The following is a 17285-nucleotide window of genomic DNA, read 5'->3' as shown; positions in this document are numbered from 1 at the left end:
ATTATTTAGTCTTTTTTGGTCTGTTTCTTCATCTGAAAAATGAGGATAAAGCTCTGTGTATTCTAGTGGTTGATAAGGGGGATCAAATGAGATAATGGTAAGAAAAATTACATTTATAAGATACAAATGTTCTATAAATGTATTTTACACAAAATTATCAGAGAAGTCTCTTATGAGCTAAAATATGATAATAGCACATGTGGTCCAAGATCCAAAAGTGAAGGCTAAGAAGAAACATATATAACAAAAATTATATCCTTTTATTAGAAATAGCACAATATCCATAAAACTAATCTTTAAAAGCACAGGGAGCAGTGGTTAATTATATAGACTCTGAAGACAGACTAGTAGGATTTGAGGTCTGACACTGCCATTTACTAGTTGTGTGATTTGGGGCCTCTCACTTCACCTTGTGTACTGCAGTTTTCACATCTGTAAAAAGGAGGTAATAATACTACATCCCTCCTATGTTTGTTGTGAGGGTTAAAGCACTTCACATATATAAAACACTGGCACAATGTAGGTATTATATAAGTATAGCTGTTATATGGGAGTACATTCTAGAATGCTTTAAACTCTAGGCACACTTTCTAGCTAGCATTTGATTTATCTTGTTTGAAAAACAGCCTGTATTTACCATATACATATAAGAGGTTGGAAGTGTCACAAGTGTATGCTGGGAAAACAAAGAAAAGCAACTTCAGTACACAATCCACAAAAGGATAGCCTCGATGGAGTCTACACTTCAGAGGGCTAAAGTAGATCGTGAAACCAAGTACACTCAGGTGGTGCCTTGGTACATGTATGGCTTTGTGTTCTTACATTTTCCTCAGGTACCGAAATAATGACTAAAACACCTTGCATTTGCATTGCATTTAAAAAAAATCACTTTCACATCTATTATGTCGTTAGAAGTTAAGGGTCATTAAAAGTGGACAATGAACTTGCTTTCACCTTCAAAAATCTCTCCGAGGAATCAAGTCAATTGAATGCTTGTACTTGAGAAAAAAGGTGGGCTTTTTGCCAAATACTTTCTGGCAGCTCATAAGCCTGAGCTTTTCATCTGAGCCAACTGCAAGCCTGGAAGGGTCCAGAAAAGCGACTCATCTGCTCAGCAGACCTCACTGGCCTTTTGTTGTGGTGGGCACGGTGCCTTCCACACACAGCTGTTGGTCAGTACGTGGATCACTGACTGCATCCTCCTTGCAAGAAGGCCATTTTGGATGTTTCACTAAGGAATCCAAGTGTGCAAGGCAGAGAGGGGAGGCTGACTAGTTGGGGACTTCCTCCAGGATTTTCCCATAGGCTCCACCTAGTTGCTTCATTCCATTGATGGATTCAAGGGTGATTTTCCATGAGACTACACCTAATGGAAAAGGAAGTCTCAGGCTGTTCTTATCTAATTTGCCAACTATTACATCAGCATTATTGATTCAGAGCCCCCATATCAGCGAAATATAGCACAGATGGGAATTCCCTGCAGATGTTTTCATGGAATCATTTGCTAGGAAACCCCCAATTAGCAAAAAACATAAACATATACCTTTTTATGAAGCCCTGTTAAATCTAATCAGAATGCTTGCTCCAGAAGGAGTCTATTCTCAGAAATTATATTGTCTGATCAAGTTTAACTCTTTTGTCTACTCATTGAAGTCCTTAAATACATTGTAAGAGAATATACTAAAATATGTCAACCTTCAATCAATAAGCATAGTGTAATGTCTAAAGGTCATGATTTGGATTATCACAACATTTTGAGTATCAAAATGTATAAAATGGAGCATATCTATATTACCTGCCAGATGAAACAAGATTATTTTAAAAATTACTTCATCATCTTGTGTTATTTGAATATAAAAAACCTGAAGGCAGGCTCTCCTTGTCTACTTATTCAACACTTAGATCAGTGCCTGAAACATAGTAGGTATTCAAAAATATTTATAGAATAAATGAATATCTGAGAAGCTGAGTCATTCTCACCACATTGACATTTTAAATTTATGTATAGACAAAACAGTCTCAAATATATGAAGGGAAATTAACATTAGCAACACAAAAATGTTTTCTTCTGCAGAAATATAATGTTAAACTATAATTGTGCAAAGTCAAAAAGTAATTTACAAATTAATTACGGACCATTATTGAGTCAAAGCAATTCTATAAATAAATAATGCAGTACTTTTCTAAAGGTTGTTGCTATTACATGTAAGCCCTCAGGACGAAAACTGGGAGTCCTATTTTTAATATGTCATCACGTTAATTAATGAATGATATAAACAATTCATGTAAGCACCTCAGCCAAGCATTACTCTTGGGGATCAGTGGGCTATTTCAGTAACAAGAGTTAAAAGCAGGGAACACAATCTTGGATTTGGTAAACTCATCTAAATTTCTTGACATTCTCCAAAGAGTAGCATTTAAGCAAAATCCGGCACAGAAGTGAAATATATAATCGAAGCCTACTTTTCCTCGGTAAGGTAACTATGATCCTTTCACATTAGTGAGATCGTGTGGATCCCATCACTAAATTGGCCCCAGGCAACCTGCTCTTGGTGGCATTCTCCCCACCTCCTCCTGCACAATTGTCTCCTGCAGAGAAAAGGGTGAAAGTCTTCATGCTCTCCCATTCTCCAATGATGCTCGTGAAAATTTATTCTCAGGAAAGATTCTAATCTCAGGTATTCACACTCATATACATTCAAATCACTACGTTACCTTCCCCTGAGGTGTTTGACTTACTGATTTACCTCTATGTTAAAAACAAAAACAAAACAAAAAAACTCAAAAAACTATTCTTTTTCTTTCTCAAAAGAAATTTCAAGAGTTAGCTGTCAGGAAAATAATGTCTTCTAGTCTGTTTATTTTGTTTTGAGATTAAAGGCCCTTCTCTGACATTGAAATTTCATATGCAGACTAAATTGAACAATTTAGTTATGTTGTTTCATTCACTTACAAGAAACGACACAACTCATTGGCTGGTTGTCTGGCTGTGGCACTTCTCTGTTTATGTTGCCATGGCTTCCTCGACCACCTCATTCCTGCCTTCATGTCTGACATACATTTCTGACATCGTGATGGATGCCTGTACCCTGAGCACCAGCACCTCCTCAAGGAGAACACAGTCTCAACCACACTCATCATTTTCTTTCCTTCCAGATGCCCATCATTTCCTGTCCTTCCAGATTGCCCAGTTTCCAGTCTTGAGAGCTCCGTTATCACTGACCCTCTGTCTCCTCACCCCATTGTAGTAGTGGCTAGTGTCAACTATGTTACACCTATACAATGTTTTCAGAAATGACATTTTTTTCTATTTTCACCTCCATAAATTTAGTTTATAATATCATTACTTCTTAAAATACAAATAATACTTGCTTATTGTATTTTTTCCCTAGGGCTGCCATTACAAAATATCACAGACTTGGGTGGCTTTAACCATAGAAACTTATGTTTTAAAAACAGTTCCGGAGGCCAGAGGACCGAGGTCAAGATGTCGGTGGGGTTGGTTTCTGTGGGAGGCCTCTCTTCTTGGCTTGTAGATGGCCATCTGCTCCTCGTCTCCACCTAGGCTTCTCCACGTGTGCACGTGCATCTTAATCTCCTTTTCTTATAAAGACACCAGCTGTGTTGGATTAGGGTCTACCCTAATGATCTCATTTTATCAAAATCACCTCTTTAAAGGCTCCATTTTCAAATACAGTCACATTCTGAGGTCCTAGGTTAGGACTTCACATATGACTTTGAGTGGGACACAGTTCAGCCTATAAGCCTCATGTTTTCCCTATGGTATCAGCTCTCAGTCCAGGATGACATTTCTTTTCCAGAATCATTTTGATAATCTATAGAAAAATTGTCCCACAGCCACAGAGCCATCCTTAAACAAAGTCCCTCTGTTCAGAATCCAAAGGCCTGTTGCCCCATGTTAAATTTATGTTTTCAAGTTCCCTTTCTTACAATTCTAATAAAACACAGTCACTCTGAATCTCTCAAACGCAGGCTTCTATTTCCTACTTACTTTGCTTTTACATAGGTTTTCTGTCTCCAAGAATGAAATTATCCTTCAACATTCTAATCAAATGCTAGCTTACTTTAGCGCCACCTTTCCTCAGTCTGAGATATGTTCTTCCAAACAATCATGATTCCTGGTTCCTAGAGCCATGGCCCATTTACCTGGCTCTCCTATTTCATTAATCTTTCTCTGTGGGTTTCCCAGTTCACCAAATCATAAGTATCTCTGAATAGAGAGCTCCTTACAGCATGGCTACTGATAAATCATTCACTGAGTTGACTAAATCCAGGCAGTATGATATCAATCATTTCAGAGGCAATATGATGAAAATATTCCAAACAATTATTATTTATTCTTGTTTTTAATCTTGTAAACATGGCATAAATCAGGTTTTGATGACCAGTGGTAACGGTTTTTTCAGCTGATTATTTTTCTTCCCAAAATAGCATAAAATTTTTACTTTAAACAATTACAATATGTATGTATATCCTGTATCGAATTTTTGGTGACATTTTTAAAAACTGAGAGGAACACTGTTATTTTTATCCACATTATGGGATGGAAAGCCCTGGGGTCCTTTATGAGTGACATGCTTGCCTAATGTTTTGCAAGATCTGACTTCAAGGCACTGTTAGATAATGATTAGTTTATTTTCCACTCTAATTCACCCTCTCCAAGATTTACTCTGTATTTGATATAAAAATCTTAGTTCTTCTCCATTTCCCTGTCCTTAAGACACCTTAACAAATTGACGTTAGGCTTTAAAAACCATACATTTTTAAATAGATATAGAGGCCAAACGTGGTTGACAATTTGATTGGCTAGCCCACAGCCTTTTCCGAACTTCTTCATCCTTGCTATCTTTATTATAAAGACCAGAAAACCAAATGTTAACTTTCCATCTTCTGCGTTCAAGATGACCATGTGGCATAATTCTGGCTAAAGGGCTGTAAGCTGAAGTCTTCTGGTGGCTCTGGGAAAGGCTTTTGTGTTTCTTATAAGTGGGGTAGATACAACTTCAGCTGGCCATCCTTTCTCATCCTTCTTCCTTCCCTCTCACCATCTGTAACACAGACATGATCGTCTGGAGCTGCAGTAGCCATTTTGCCATCAGAGGAACAGGCCAAGAAAATTGTGGAGATGCTGTCTCTTTGCAAATGGCGATAACATCATGCAACAACCGAAACACCTCTAGTGGCTACCTACTTAAAAGTAATTCCTATTTGTTCAAGCTATTGTAAGTCCAGGTTTCTGTTATTTACAGTTGAAAGCATTGAAAACTGATATACCAAGCATTATCTGTTGGCAGTTTGAGTTTTCCACAAAGAAAAATTATTTTGTAGCCATAGAACATACTCTGTAATCAAAATCCAGTTCCAAATCCATGAATCCAGTTTTCTAGGTCAAAAGGAGGCAAAAGAGAATGAGTTGGCTGTTTTCACATAAATCACTTACCACTAAGGGGATCTCTGCTATCCTTTTTTTTTATACGAAGGGCAGTATTTTTCTTTTCCCTCAGGGATTGTTATTAACTATTTTCTGGATATATCAAGAAGGGGGAAAGTTACATTAAAAATTAGACAGAAAGGGAGGACTTTTCCCTTAAATTTGTGACAACCTTCTCTTAAAGTTATTGTAATATGCTTCTTGGGAAGGAAGAAGGCATAGTATGGCGTAGCATGTCAAGGTCCATCTGCTTTCTTTTTAACATTCCCTGTGCAGAATACCTCATAACTGTGATCCATAGTTGGCAAGAATCCCATTCATTTCCAACAGAAATCCAGGAAGCTTCGTGTGTCTCTCTCCAGCTCATTATCAGAGCAATTAAAATCAGCTGTTTTAATGCTGCTTAAAGGGTTTCAGATTTTGTAATTTATGTAGCATAAGGCAAGATTCATTTTTTATGGAGAGATTTTGATTCCGGTCCTGCCAAGTCCTAAAGAGTTCTAATTAAAGACTCCTTGGGGAGTTTTTCTTGATCTGCTAGATTTAAGATTCTTTAGTAAATACCTGCTAAGATTATTTCTGGTGGGGATAATTTATCTTTAATTTTAATGTCCTAATTATATTCCATACATATCTTGAAACTCCAGGTCAGTAATCTCATTAAGTAAATATAAAATAGTATATAATATTCTATAATAAAAATGATGCATTATTAAAAGACGTATGCAAATCTTTAAACCTGCAGGTCTTGTTTATAAGGATCCAAAGCTGAAAAGTCTTTACTGCTGCTTATTTGAATAATAGCTACCTTCATATGCTTAATGTTAAGTTATAAGGCTTTCTTTTAGGTACTAAGTTTACTCATAAAATGCATACAATCATTACATCTCTGAGTGTTTTTAAATTTAATAGAGTTTTTTTAAATTGGAGTCTGATAGCCTTTATAGGATTGGCAACTTGTTTGATAATATCAGTGCTAAGGGAAGAAATTATGGGAAAAAGTTGGAAGAGAGGATCTAGTGGATTTTTTTTTTTTTTTTTTTTTTTGAGACGGAGTCTCACTCTGTCACCCAGGCTGGAGTGCAATGGCGTGATCTTGGCTCACTGCACCCTCTGCCTCCTGGGTTCAAGCGATTCTCCCGCCTCCGCCTCCCTAGTAGCTGGGATTACAGGCACCTGCCATCATGCCCAGCTAATTTTTGTATTTTTGTAGAGATGGGGTTTTGACCACATTGGCCAGACTGGTCTCGAGCTCCTGACCTCAGGTGATCCGCCCGCCTCGGCCTCCCAAAGTGCTGGGATTACAGGTGTGAGGCACTGTGCCTGGCCGATCTAGTGGATTTTATCTGAAGCTGTGTTTGTAGTGTAAGCGTGTCGATTACACTGTATTTAGCTTCTACGTTAGTTTCGAGTATGTACATTGGGAAAACTATTGCCTCCCAACCACCCCTTGGTACCACCATTGTTTTACTTACGTTTGTAGAGAAAGCAAAACCATATTAATATGGGAACAGAACTTTAAGTGGGCCTTCTCCTCATTTCCTCATTCCCCCCAAAAAATTATTTTTATATTCTGTTAATTAATTACATTCTGTGTGTCTCTTCCATGGAAGAGATCAACCTAGTAAGAATAACACACATCATCTAATCCTTCCCATTTCTTCTTGAAATGTTAGTGGTACATATATTTTTCCTTTTCCTGAAACCCATTTGCCTCTGCTTTTCACTTGGCTAATTCCTATTCACTCTTCATTTTTCAGCTTATACATTACTTCCTTCCAGCAGCCTTGATTTCCCATCCATCATATTAATTGGTTCTCTCCTTTCCTGGGATCTTTACTTCTTCAACGTATTTTAGCTAATTATGCATTTAATCATAGGCTGATACGCTTAACGTTTTTCTTCCCAACTCCTTTGTAAGGCTCATGAGAGCAGGAACCATGTCGATATGTTTACCACTCTGACCTCAGAGCGCAGTCCAGTCCCGGCATAGTATAAGTGCTCAATAAATATTAGTAGTGAAGAGCTCAAATTGCTTTCCTGTGCTCAGAGCATGAGAATCAACTCAAAGAAGCAATAGCAATAGGAGCCTTCTGACAGTAAAATCCCCATTTTGCCGAGAAAACAGCTGTGAAGGCAGAAAGTGACCATAACCCAGGAAAAGGGAGGATGGCAAAGAACTGCATCTATTTCACAGTCTTGCTCAGGGTCATGGCTGTGGTTATCAATCTTTGCCTCTAAAAATACATAGTTTTTGCCCCTATGAGTGGTCACTGCTTAGTCACTGCAATGGATTTGAACTACACAACCTATATTTATCACTTTTATCCATTTAAGACCAACTCAAAGACAAAAACGAGTAAAAGAATGATGAAGACTTTTTTTAAGATTCTGCAGTACCTTCATAAGTGTCTCCTTCTCAGGGATGAAGTAAGAATTGCTCCTTTAAAAAATATCTTTCTGTAAAACGACCGGAAAATTCCTAAAGATAGAAACAAAAAAGCTAGATGGCAGCAGACTGCCTTTCATGTCCCTATCAATGAATAGATTGCTAACTAACAATCAGGGGCATTGTTCATATCAATAATATAAATAGTTCAAAGGACTCCAGAAATAAGTTTCTAAGGCACTCCCAGCCATTTGGAATAACTATGGCTTGGAAATTTCCCCATCTTTGTAATTCTGAGAAAAATGATCTAAACTAGATGTCTATAACTATATTCAGATGATTCCTATTCATAAACTGAGAATAAAGAACAGACCAACTTCAGTAACAGTGACATTGCTGGGAGAATAAATTGGCTCAAGAAGTAACAACAGCAGCAGCAAAACGGTTAAGGCACGTCAAGGTAATCAATTTAGCTCTATCACTTTTTGCTGTGACTCTGAAGGAAGTTAATTGAATCTCTGAAAGTAGTATCTTGCTGCCTGGAATTTGTACCCACGAGCTTCAAATAAACTATTCCATGAAGTTTAAGCTGTCCTTGACAGAAAGAAGGGTACAATCAACTCCAAGCCATTAGGAAAGGTATAATTTCACAAAGCCAGACAGCCAAGGAAAGTGATTCTCAAAAGGAAATTTTGTAGAAACAATTTTGCACTTCCCTGTCCCTATCCATCAGTAACCTCAACAGAGCTATTTTTGGATTGTTTCCCTTTATTCCTATTGATGACCATTATTATATTTTTGAAAATATTTTTGTTAATGTTGTTGTTAGAAACTGGTAGGTTAAGGAAAGTTTAGCCATGGTTGCTGTTATTAGAAGCAGGTGTAATTAATAAAAGTTTAGCTGTGAAGGCTAGGCACCCCAGGGTTCACACCTCAGCTTATTGACTACTTTTTTAGCTATACAACCCTTAGCAAACTGCTTACCCACATGAACTCTGTTCTCACAGCTGTTAACAAAAGTGGTGGCAGTGATAATAGTGTTGAGAATTGTTTTCATGTATAACCAAATTATCATGGAAAATGCCTAGCAAAAGCTCAGGCTTATGGTATGAGCTAATTAATACATCGAAATCTCATTCCTTTCTCTCTTTTTTTTTTTTTTTTTTGGCTTTCCTTTCTTCCACCGCCTTCTCCATCTTCCAAGAACCAGCCTAAGTAGTAGATGATGACTTGGGTCTCCTGCCCACCAAGAAGCCCAGTGTGCTGGCTTCCTGACACAAGACATAGCCCTGCTAGGGAGTCAGGAGTCTGTCTGTTTACTCAATGCTCAGTTCATATTAGAAAGCAAATACTCTTGAAAATAAAAAGCATTAACTCATGTCTAATTGCTTATCTATACTTTCAGCACTTCTTCATGTTTTACAATTTACTGTGAGCAGGTTCTAAAAAGAGAACATAGAAAGAACAAAGGTTTTGGTTTTGATGAGGAAAAGTGTGTGGAGAGAATACAGAAAGAGAAGGATGAAGGAAAAAGACAGGAAGGTCTCAAAACCTGAGCTCCTGCATCAGTCATTCTACCGAATTAGCCCATTCTGAGCTTGTCCAATTCTTTCGTAAATCAAACTTGCATGCTTCTTAAATTGTCAATGGTTAGCTTTTCATGATTCTTAAAAACCGTAAATTTTTAATGATGCTAGTATAAGTGAAAGGCATTCATAAGTTCCCCTCTTTAATAATGATGGTCACAAATTGGAGCAGTCAACAGCTAACATTTTTGCAGTATTTACCATGCACCAGACACTGTGCTGGGCACTGTACATGATTATCTCACTTAATCCCCACAAAGCCTCATGAGCTATTATTATTATTGTTTCAATTTACAGATGAGGACACTAAACAGAGAGACAATATACAGCTACCAAGTGGTAGAATCAGCTAACAGGCCATGCGTTCATTTGTTCTGATTGCAGTTTGATGCCTCTCCTGGGTGAATTCAATAGGACCAGAACTCAGTTCTACTAAAACATCTGGTATGATTTCACAATGTCACTATGTTTTTGCCTTTAAAGTGAATTGGGGAATTCTGAGTGGGCCTGGGGACATTTTAAGAGGTCATAGGGGTATGAGCTTAAACCTACTAGTGTCATGGGAGCCTCTCCATCTTGTGAACCCTCTTACCATCTTCATTCCCATTTAGGCTTTTACAAAACACATGACTGTAAACTGGTTTTCTTTGGTAGTAGAGAGGAATGTTGTGGAGAAAACACTTGAAAAAGTTCATAGGTTAAAAAACACAAGAACTACTTGTTTCATACATGGTTTTATGTAAATGTCAAAGATAATCTCTCAAATAATCTTTAAGTTTCCACTAATATGTGATACCCCAAAAAATGTTGCCTCCTGTGATAATATCTTGCATTCTTCTATTATTCCATGAAACATATCTTATTTGGTTCTCACAGCCAACAATCAACTGAGGTAACAAGGGAAAATAACCACAGCACTGCTTTATAGAGGCAAAAGTGGGATCCCACGCTACATGGCACAGCGGAAACAGAATCTCAAACTAGTATTTAGGCCCCTAGTCTCAGCCAATACCAAGTTTCGTTAGTGCAAAAGTTCTTTACCTATACACAGCCTATGGCTTTCTTGGTGAAAATAGTATTCTTGGAGAACTAAATTTTGCACAGGAAACCAAGGACTCGGCATCTCATATTCTTTTTTACTGTATCTTAGGAACCACGTGCATGTCCAGTCTAAAGCAGCAGGTTGTCTAAAGAGTGTTTGGCTAGGCAGTGCTGAGAGACTGCACGTCATTAGCTCTTGAAAGTCATTACCACTGAGTTCATGTCCCTAAATTGTGTCTTTCTGTGAGGAAGGCAGAGGATCATATTTGAATTCAAGATCATCGAAGTATGGTAGACATGAAAGGCGTGTGGTTAGGACACTAGCAGAACTCCAGAGCAAGTACGTACTTTCCAAGTTCCCAGGGGACAGGCTGATGGCAGAAATGTCTGATTTGAACAAAACTGCTAAATAACTTGTTTTTTTACTTAAAGTCCTGCAAAAATTTCCCACTACTATAGCAACTATTAATGAAAGTCTGTTTTTATGCTCCTCGATGACATTTTTGGCATAATTTAGAGAAATAACCTCAGAAAATAAAAAAAGTAAATGTAAGACATATGTTATGAAAATATCTTATGAAATATGTTATGAAACTTTTGTTCATTATGTAACCAGTGCCAACTTTGCAACCATTTAGGTCTCTGATGGTGATAACTTATTTATCTTGTCATTACTTTTCCAAATCCCAAGTCCTACAGAACTGTAGCTTCAACTAGAAGCCAAGCCCTACCTTTGTCCTACACAAAAAGAGACCTAGACTGTGAGCAGCCTCGCTACAGATTTCTTTGACTCCTTTTGGATCACACACTTTGAATATAAGAATAACCAAGACATGCATCCAAGTATATTTTTAAATTCTAGTTTTGCTTTTTCTGATCTAGCACAAAGTGAGTTATCTGAGCATCAAATTATGTATTTTCCCGAAATATTTTATATTTTCTCAAAGCCATTTTCCTTCATAACCAATAATGAGAGATGATAGAAGGCAGTTTAAGGCATCTCAGCATTTCCAAATAGCATTCTGTCTAAGGTTAGTTTCAACATGAAAAAGGTGGTAAATGACATATAAATGCATGTACAGGGGAGGAGGTGTTCTGTGGCAAAAGAAGTTTGAGAAAAAGATCTTTAAAAGTTAAACAGTTTTTTAGCAATTCTCAGTACCTTTAATATGCAAATGAATGAATCATGTTCAAGACGGTAATGATACATGCAACGTTTCTTAAAATGATTTAAGCATAGAACCATCATTTGCAGAGCAGTCGCGGGGACCAGTGTTCCATGGGCACACTTTCAGTCATGTGGGCTCAGGAGTCACACAGACCTGAATTCCTGTTACAGCTCAGAGGAGCTATGCATCCTTGAGAGAATGATAGAAGCACATGGTAAACCTTGGTGTCTTAGCCTCAGTCTCTTGAGGTTGACAAAAGGTCAGTAAATTCAAAAACACTAAGAAAACTACATTATATTCTTGACATTCAAATGCATCTTCACAAATCCCCTAATTCACTAATATCACTCTAGCATTTACTTTTCCCCTAGAAAATTTATTTATTTATTATCATTATTATTTTTAAAAAGCAACTCTCATTGATGTGTTAATCCCTGTTGCTTTACAGGAATGTGTGCAGTTTTCTCGCCCTCTCTGGAATCTCATTTTCATCAACAGCACCTGTTTGCTAATGTTTTAATTCTCCCTTGATGAGTACTTTTGCACTGACTGGCACACCCTACAAAAAATTCCAATTTTTTTTCTAGAAACAAGCACAGAGTGAACTATGGTGGACTTGTTTATAAAATTTGATCTCATTTATCACTTTAAATTTTATACTTTTCAAGATTTAATAATTTTCTTAGCTGTTTTCGTGTTACGTCTACTGTCTAGATCAACGCTGTTCAGGAGAAATATAATGTGAACCATGAATGATGGCCACAACATGTAATTTTAAATTTTTTAAAAGCCATATTACGAAAAGTTATTTTTACAAGCAGGTGAAATTAATGTATTTATTTTTACTTTTGTGGGTACATTGTAGGTATATTTATGGGGTACATGAGATATTTTGATATAAGGCATACAATGCATAATAATCACATCAGGGTAAATGAGGTATCCATCACCTCAAGAATTTATCCTTTGTGTTACAAACAATCCAATTATACTCTGTAATTTAAAAATGTGCAATAAATTATTGCGACTGCAATCACTCTTTTGTGCTATCAAATACTAGATCTAATTATTCTATCTAACTATATTTTTGTACCCATTAACCATCTCCACTCCCACACCCCTGCCACTCACTACCCTTCCCAGGTTCTGATAACCATCTTTCTACCCTCTATCTCCATGAGTTCAATTGTTTTCATTTTTACCTCCCACAAATGAGTGAGAACATGCAAAGTTTGTCTTTCTGTGTGTGGCTTATTTCACTTAACATAATGACCTCCAGTTCTATCCAAATTGTTGCAGATGACAGGATCTCATTCCTTTTTATGGCTGAATAGTACTCCATTGTATATATGTACCATATTTTCTTTATTTAGTCATTGGTTGATGGACACTTAGATATAACCAAGTGAAATTAATTTTATTTATTTATTTTTTTTTGAGACAGAGTCTCACTCTGTCTCCCAGGCTGGAGTGCAGTGGCACATTCTCAGCTCACTGCAAGCTCCGCCTCCCAGGTTCATGCCATTCTCCTGCCTCAGCCTCCTGAGTAGCTGGGACTATAGGTGCCCACCACCACGCCTGGCTAATTTTTTCTATTTTTAGTAGAGACGGGGTTTCACCATGTTAGTCAGGATGGTCTCGATCTCCTAACCTTGTGATCTGCCTGCCTCGGCCTCCCAAAGTGCTGGGATTACAGGCATGAACCACCGTGCTGGGCCAAAATTAATTTAAATATGTTTTATTTAACCCTATACACAGTATTAGTATTTAAACATGTAATCATTATGAAAATTACAAATGAGAAAGTTTTCACTTTTTTTCACACTATTATTTGAAATCCTTTGTGCATGTTATATTTCCAGCACATCTGATTTGAATTAGCCACAGTTCAAGTGCTCTGTGGCTAATAGCTCTCTTGTTGGACAACACAGGCCTAGATTAGCAGTCAGCTTCCTTCTGGGTGGCAATTTTCTACACAGGTACAATGTGTTTATCAGTTCAGAGCTATGGCATTTGCAAGGGAGAGTAGAGAATAATACAACTATATTGTGATTTGAATACTTGGTGGTGCATGTGTGCATTCAATAGTTCTGTAACTTAAACCCACACGAGAGCTCTGTTGTACTTTGGATCAAATTACTTCCCGTCATGAAGCATCAGAGTCCCTCAATAGTCTACACCACAAAAGCCAAGGGATTTTTGTAATTGTTTTACAAGTAGGAAAAGCAATAACAGTGATTTGAAATTTTTACAAAGTTAAATTTTGTAAATATATGTTGAATACAAATCGTGTACATGACACTTGGCTAGTTCTTAACACTGATTTTTAGATATGAGACATTTGATTTTCTTGGCAAAGGTATGTATGTATATATAATGCGTATTCAAACACACATATACTATATCCATATATATCCAAAATACATATATATGCATGTATGTGTGCATAGCATAATGCTTATCTATTTTACAGGGTCAGTTCGTTGGTGATTATTTCCTTCTTTTCCTTTGAATCATGGGCACTATAGAAAAACATAAAATCAGTCTTGTTTCATAAATTAGTTTTTCTATTCAAACTTGCACTTATCTTTGATGGAAAGAAATGTATAGCCTATTCTTGTGAATAATGCTAGCTAATATAAGCTGAGTGCTTACTCTATGCCAGGTGCTAGTTTAATGGTTATATATGTATTATCTCATTTAATACTCAAATAACTCTAATGATGTAGGTGCAGAGGCACCTGAAACAGAGCACATTTAAAGAATTTCATAAACGTCATACAAGCTGCAATTGGAAGAGCCATGATTTGAACTCAGGAATTTCTGCTCAATCATGAAATGAACTACTCATTTTAAATGCATAGCATTCTAAGTACTCTCTTTTTAGATAATGATTTGTTAGCTAACCTGAATTAGGTCCTTAAAAGCAACTCTCATATTTCCTATGATTTCACATATCTTTGAAGGTCTGAATGGAAAGGAACTTTGTAAACATAGTTTTATACTTAGCATAACCTCTCATTTTATTTTACTCCAAGACCAATCCAAGAAAATTCTTCAGCTTCATTCCTTATCTCTGACAAATACCAGAATGCACGACACATGGTGCCTCTGATCTGTATCATTTCCCCTAGTACTTGCATTCGTCTTTGATGTTGATATTTTGTGGTCTAGTGGCTCTTGAGAGAAGACAAATACCTATCTCCTTTGAACCATAAATTACCATATTTGGACTTACTTCTTCATATAATTTTTACTAGTCCTTTTTATTTCTCTCATATATAAATTGAAATGTTGAAATGATGAGATCTATTTTTAAAGCATATACATATTTTTGGGGGGAATGTGACAGAGTTTAAATTGCTAACAATTATACATAAACCAGCTGAATCAACTGGGCAAGAAAACAGCCCTTCAGTTTCACATTAATCCATTTGCGTGTAGGCATCAGGGAGGTCTCATTCTTGCAACCCCAGAATGTAAAATATAAAGTCCAAACTAGTCTTCACTTTCACACCCCTCCTCTTTTCAAAAAAATCATTTAAAAATATTTAACTGACAAACATTGCATACATTTATAGTGCGCAAGACGATGTTCTGAAATATGTACACATTATAGAAGAGCTAAATCAGGCTAATTAACATATGCATTAACTCACACAGTTTTTTGTGGTGAGAACATTTAAAATCTACTCTCTTAGAAATTTTCTTTTCTTTTTCTTTTTGGTTTTCTTTGTTATTATTTATTTAAAGTTTAGGGGTATATGTGCAGGTTTGCTACATAGGTAAACTTGTGTCATGGGGGTATTAAGCCTAGTATCCATTAGTTATTTTTCCTGGTTCTGTCCCTTCTTCTGCCTTCCACTCTCTGGTAGCCTCCTATGTCTGTTGTTCCTCCCTCTATGTATCCATGTGGTCTCATTATTTAGGTCCCACTTATAAGTAATCACATATGATATTTGGTTTACAATACATTGTTCTTAATGATAGTCACCATGTTGTACAACAGATCTCTTGAACTTATTCCTCTTGTCTAACTGAAACTTTATATCCTCTGACCACCATTTCCCCAGTCCCTCCTGTTCCCATCACCCCCTGGTAACCCTCTTCTATTATCTGCCTCTATGAGTTTGACCTTTTTAGATTCCAAATAGAAATGAGATCATACACACATCTCTCCTCTTGCTTATACTTACTAGCTTTCAGCCAGAAGAACAATGTTAGCAAAAGGGTTGCTTTTGAAAGTTGACCAACCCCTGGTTTAAACAACATCTATCAGAACGTACAGCATAAAGTTTAAGGCTTCATAAGTCTAGCAGATTCAATATACATTTGTTGGATGAATTACTGAATTGGATATAAGTTCACAGGGACATTGAGCTATTCTTTGATATTTCCTGAGCTTGGTGTTGATTTCATGAATGCATACTTGATGTATGAAGAAATATTTAGGCACATGTCTTGGATCATTTATAGTTTTCTTATACCTCTATAATGTTATTTCTGTAAACTTAAAAGGAAAGCGTAATTATACAGTCCATACACTCAATTTCAAATGAGAAGGTTGAGGACCCATGAAGTTAAGGTAACTTGTCCATTGTTGTTCAATGAGCCAAGAGAAAAGTGGAAATCTAGTTCAGCTGGCTGCTGCCCTTCCATGCAAAAACTGGTATAGGTCATATTATGATTACCATTTGAATGCAACCTAACAAAATGTTGTGGCCTGAGACTTCATTTATGATAATAATGAAAATTTATATTAAAAGCAAGAAATTACATTTTGCATGGTGGATTACACAGTACACAGTACACAAATGAAATCTGGAATTGGATTTGAATGTTTAAAAATACATTATGCCTTCATACAAGATACTAAATATTTTATGGGGGAAGAGGTTTTTCACAAGGGTTATAATAAAAATACTTTTATCTATTTAGTCATTTCTTAGCAGTTCCTCAGTTGTTCTTAGTACAACCAAGAAATACTAAAAGATGTATTGGCTCATGCCTTCCCCTTTCCCCAAAGTTTACCATCATAATGGTAAAGGGTGAGTGAAAAATGCTTGAAAAGCAGCCCATGATCACTGAATGATTCCATTTTTAGAACAAGCTTCATGATATCTCAGGTGGGATAGGATGATAGTCAGCTTTCTTAGAAGTGTAACAAATTCTTCTCTGAGAATGAAAGTAATCTTGGTGGATGGCGCCAGGTTTCAGATTCAGTCTTTTAAATTCTTACTTTAAGGCCGGCACAGTGGCTCACGCCTGTAATTCTAGCACTTAGGGAGGGTGAGGTGGGCTGATCACCTGAGGACAGGAGTTCAAGACCAGTCTGGCCAACATAGGGAAACCCCATCTCTACTAAAAATACAAAAATTAGCCAGGCATGATGGTGGGTGCCTGTAATCCCAGCTACTCGCGAGGCTGAGGTGGGAGAACCGCTTGAACCTGGGAGGCAAAGGTTGCCTTGAGCTGAGGATGTGCCATTGCAACAGAGTGAGACTCTGTCTCTAAATAAATAAAATAAAATAAAATAAAATTCTTACTTAGTTGCCTCAGAGCACTTATTCAGTGGTTTAAATCATTTTTGAAAAACTAAGAGTCATTAACCTTTTAATGCAAAAGCAGGTGTTCATTAGGAGTTTCTC

At 36.9% G+C, this 17285-nt stretch overlaps 1 protein-coding gene and 1 pseudogene across 19 annotated transcripts in view; both read right to left on the bottom strand.

The window, feature by feature from the left end:
• Positions 1 to 17285, bottom strand: part of LOC105499433 (phosphodiesterase 4D) — a 1582997-nt gene that overhangs the window by 362498 nt on the left and 1203214 nt on the right. The gene's annotated exons all lie outside the window — the stretch shown is intronic.
• The window catches only part of LOC139363548 (surfeit locus protein 1 pseudogene), a 48325-nt pseudogene that overhangs the window by 17118 nt on the left and 13922 nt on the right, over positions 1 to 17285 (bottom strand).

The sequence above is a fragment of the Macaca nemestrina genome, chromosome 6 (genome assembly GCF_043159975.1).
Source record: "Macaca nemestrina isolate mMacNem1 chromosome 6, mMacNem.hap1, whole genome shotgun sequence".
In the NCBI taxonomy this organism is placed as follows: Eukaryota; Metazoa; Chordata; class Mammalia; order Primates; family Cercopithecidae; genus Macaca; species Macaca nemestrina.
The sequence above is the reverse complement of the archived record's forward strand: the minus strand, read 5'-3'. Positions and strand labels throughout refer to the sequence as shown.